Raw genomic sequence first — 5,047 nt, forward strand, 5'->3', positions numbered from 1 at the left:
CTGACGGAATACTGGGTGCACAGACTGGCTATAGCCTGGGCATCTTCTGAGTTTTAAAGGAAGAGGCAAGATGAGTGCATCAGGATTATGGTTCTGTTTTTTAGAGAAGGTTAGGACATTGCTCTGGCACAAAGGGAGGGAGCATGATCTCCTGGAGACATCTCTGCCCAAGCGCTTAGCGGGGCTATTCCTTAGGTGTTGCCTGAGCCTCCCCATTTCTTCTGGCTCTGCTGTGTTTATGGTGGTGCCACAGGGAAGTGTCTAAAGCTGCATCCAAACCAGCTTGGTCAGCTGGGATTGCAGATGAAGGCTTGGGAAAAAGCAACACACTTTAAACGAGTTCTTCCATGACAGATGCAGGGTGGGTGGAAGCTTCCCAGGAAAGTGGTGGATATGTTTATTTGGCAAGAATTCATTCTAATAGTCCCAAGACACCCATGATACCTTAAATCCAAGCAGAAGAGTAACTGTCACATGTAATACCATCACCTAGGACATCCCTCCAACCTGCTGAATTTACTGCTTTTCCGGTCATTGATCTATCTGGGAATCCTTTTCAAATTCATGTGAGTTTTATTAAATGTTGGGTAATATGTGACCCCATCAAGTGAATGCAGTGTCCACTTGGGAGACTTTTGTTCTATTCAAACCTTTGTTGACAATGCAGCGAGCTCTGCTCCGGGCTGCCAGGGGGGCGGGCAGCCGGGGCCGAGTGCGCTTTGATTGATTTGCACAATAGGAACGAAAATATTCCCGAAACACTTGAGATCACTCAACTCTTCCTGCCAGACTTCCATGAAATATAACATGCAATCAATTTAGCTTACAGCCAAATTCTCCCCTTTCGGCCCCCTCTTTCCTTTGGTGTGTCAGCGAAGATAAATGAAAGAAGCAATAAGGAGTACAAACAGCAGTAGCCACGAAAGCAGCAATTGCTTGTGTAGGGGGGACTCATGGTGCCAGGCCAGAGCAGAACCCACAACAACTTGACCAAACACAGCAATGAATGAAAGGTCCCTTTGAAAGGGCAAAAGAAAGACCGCGTTGACCTCTTTGCAGAAAGAGGAAACTTCAAAGGCTTTACAAGAGTTAAAAGACCCAGTTACACGCAGCAAAACCGACTTGCATTGGATGCTAACACAGTGAAACTAAACAACCTCACAGTAAGAGATAGAGCAGAAGGTGGGGTGGAGGGGGCATATTTCCCCTAGCCACTGGAAAAATGTGGAAAAGGCTAATTCTGTCCGTTTGGTGTTAGGTGTAAGGTTCATTTGAAAGCCATACATGACAGGAAAACAGAAATTTAGACAGAACTCCTAACAGGCTTTGGGAAAGTCAGGCACATATTTTCTTTTCATTTTTCTCATCAAGAAGTGTTCTCGTTGTGTGCTTCTTTTGGAAACATTTGGCAGCTCCTTAAGTATGACAGAAAATGTGTCTGAGGAAGTTAGAACTAATGAAACTGGGTATTTAACAGAGAAGCTTCTGAATGATCCAAGTTTGCATATGATTTATGAAAACTGCAATGAAAGGGGCAAAAAAGTGCTCATAGCCTGAGATAGTTGCACTCTGCTGTTTTTCCTTATGCAAGGTATTTTACTTGCTCAGCACAGCTTGGAAGGTATTTGGTCACACGTGTGGTTTTAAGCGAGAGAGAGAGCTGCTGGCTGCAGGGACATTGTTTGTGCTGGGGTTAGGCAAGTGCAGAAAACCTTTTGCTAGACAGCAAGGTCTGTCTCTGAATTCCAAGGATTTGAGAGCAAGTAAGTCACAGCACTTCAATGAACAAAGACTTTCCTCTTTAGTCTGCTCTAGTTGGGAAAGATAAGACCTCAAATGGAATCTACTTCAAGACTAGATTACACATTAAGATAAGCATAATGCGATAAGGACCAACTGACACAGCTTCTGTAAGGGCAAGTTGTGCTGCTCTATCTTTCAAGAATTCTGTGCTGAAAGTGCATAAAGTAAGAGATGAAATGTATCTTTCGAACATAATTTACATGGAATTTCAAGAGACTTCTGACAGGACCCTTTGTGAGAGGTTTTGAAATAAAATAAAATAAATAGAAAACCACTAAGCCAGCCTGTAGGATGCTTGAAATTCATAGCAGATAGCCAATCTTAAACCAAAAGAGTAATGAGAGAACGTATAGGATTTCTGTTTATTATTTGAATTACTTTGAAAAAGGAGTTTTAATGCAATTTGTTAACAAATTATTCTGGATCAGTTACAACTAAAAAAGACCATTAGACACTCCTAAAAGTACTTGTATTTGCCCAAAACATTCATTCTTCCATCCATCTATCAGCATTCTGGCAGATGAAAATGACTATGTGTTAGAAAATATGATAAAATTCTCCTTATCGTAGTGGATTTTGATCTAACATGGTTCCCTGAGGAGCCAGATATGAATCACTGAGAGTATCACAGATTAATGAATATGCCTTTCCAAAATAAACTAAGAAAGAGACAGGTTAGAGAAATACTTTACAAAAGTAATACCTCGCTGTAATAATGATTTAATAGAAAACCAGAAATTATAGATTCCCTGTTGCACCACAGTTCAGTTTTGGATGCCTCAATTTAGATGAAGATGCTATGCAGAGAAAGCCTCTGGAGAAGAATGACAAACCCAGTCAGAGTTATGTGAAGATTTGCTTGAATGATAACTCTAGCTATGGGCATTTGACATATAAAGACAAGGTTAGCAAAATAGCAGGCAAAATACACTTTCATAGATAAAGCTTTGGAGTGCCCACATTCAGAATTGTGGGTTACCAGATGCAGGGTCAGTCTTTTGCAGCATGAGAGACGGGTGCCCTTTTTCCTGAGAGCCATTGGTGTTGTCTTTTGCAGCTACCTTCTGCAGATTTTTACAAAGTAGTCCATGTATCCCTTTATCCACGGCCCATGAGCTGAAAATGGCTGGCTTAATGAGACTAAAATGCGATTTCAAACACAAAATAATGAATGTCAATAGGAAGAGTAGCTGTCCATTTCTTTCTTCTTTGCTCCACTGTATAAACATTTCAAGGCAATTGATTAAACTCAGATTCAATACATCCAGGACATCTCAGTTAAAAGAAATACTGCTTTATTTAGTTTTAGTAGTAGCCAATTTGTAATTCATTGACACATGTCCTCCATGGATCTTGTGTAGAAGAAGGTTTTTATTCAGGTTTTCAAATCTACATGGGAACTTTTCAGTTTTAGGACAATTTCTCAGTTGGTAAGGATTCAACCTTTTTTTTTTTTTAAGTGCCAAATAAAAATCTCTTAATCTATTAAAAAATCTATAAAATCTCTAAATCTATAAACATGTAAAAATAATGTCCTTAAATATTTTGCCAGGGATAGAAATTCCATAATATAATTTAGCAGAACTTTGTCCTTTGGTCAGCAATATAAGTGCTCTGAGGAATTTATACTCCTGTTTTACTGGAATATAAGACAATATGTTTGGAATAAAATATCTGTTTATAAATCACCATTTTTCTAGAATGCCACTGATATCAAAGTCCAGAATGACTAAGACATTAATGCAATATTGTCTGTTGGTGTGGTTTCATTTTTCTCTGCACATATCAAACCAATAAAATGAGATTAATATCTAGGTAAAGCTTTGTGAATGCACTGTTTTAAACTAGTGTATTTGTATTAAACATGGTATGAAAATAAGAAGCTACTGCCTTCTTTTCTGCCTTGGTGAGCTGTTATTTTGATACTTGCAAGTGGATAGGAGTAAATGGTACATGCTTCAGCCTGTTGACTCACAGCCACTGACTATTCTGACATGGGTAACTCCAGTAGCATGAAGATTGATTGCCCTGGTGCATAGGCAGCAGCTGCCATTTGCAAATGCCAGCCAGTGCTCCTCATGGGGATTTGTGACAGAATACAGAAATAAGCCAGAATTACTTCCATTAGCTGAATACATGCCTTTTTTTTTCTTGTTTTGCAGTCGCACTCTGTGTCCCCACAATAATCTTTTTTAAAACACTGGCTGATTTTAAGTAAATTTGACAGAGGCAGCTGATATTTAAAAGGCAATTAAGTTCTTACAAATAGTGTCAAAATCAGTGATCAAATAGAAGAGAGAGAAAGAGGTTTTTCAAGTGTCCTGTCTAAAGGAGAGGCTGTCACATATATTTATTATACATCAAGGGATGTATACAACATCTAAAATCTAAATGCTCAAAACCACCAGGATTTTGTAATTGTCAGATGCAAGAAATGCCTTCTGTAGCCAGCCTGGCATATGTGTGTCAACTCCTGTCATGTTATCATCTTGTGATCACAGAGTTGTGCTATGTCTGTGGCAGCTTGGCACTGAAGAGTCAAGCCATAAACAAATTTCTCTCTTTTCATACAGCTGCAGTTCACTTGATTTAAAATTAACAGCGAAATAATAACTTGGTGTTTTATTTAACAAGGTGAGGTCATGCTGGAACCATCACCCAAGTAGTTCTGTTTAGCTTGGACCCTGCTGCAGGGTTTTTAACAGTGTGGGTATCTGTGTGCCCATTGATATATGTGTGTGTGTGTGTGTATGTGCATACATTTTATATGGTGTATATCCTTTAACCAAGACTCTCAGGTTGGGAACTTTCTTCAGCACATATTTCTGCCAGATTTACTCACAGTGAATACTATCTATTGGTGACTTACTCCATTGGTTTTATATCAGATTGCTCATAGATTAAAGAGCTAATCAGCAGGAGGCAAAAGTGCTGCCAAGTTTTTCAATTTTATCACAAAGTCTTGAGATGTTTGTTTTTTTCTGTGCCCTAGCATCTGGGATAGTGGAAGTTTGTGAGAATCTAAGCTTCCATTAAAACTAGGGACTCTTAATGGCAACTCAGACTTGCTCACCTTCCAGGCTGTGGATCTAAGTTGAAAATATGAAGCAAATAACCTCAGAGGGTCAAGATATGAGAAGTCAATTATAAACATTTTTCTTTCTTGAGACATTCTCATAATGTCTCATAATTTTCCAGTGTCAGTGATGAATGAATAGGAATGTCAGAATTTCTTCCTCAGCTT

Source organism: Geospiza fortis, unplaced genomic scaffold (genome assembly GCF_000277835.1).
Source record: "Geospiza fortis unplaced genomic scaffold, GeoFor_1.0 scaffold41, whole genome shotgun sequence".
Taxonomy (NCBI): Eukaryota; Metazoa; Chordata; class Aves; order Passeriformes; family Thraupidae; genus Geospiza; species Geospiza fortis.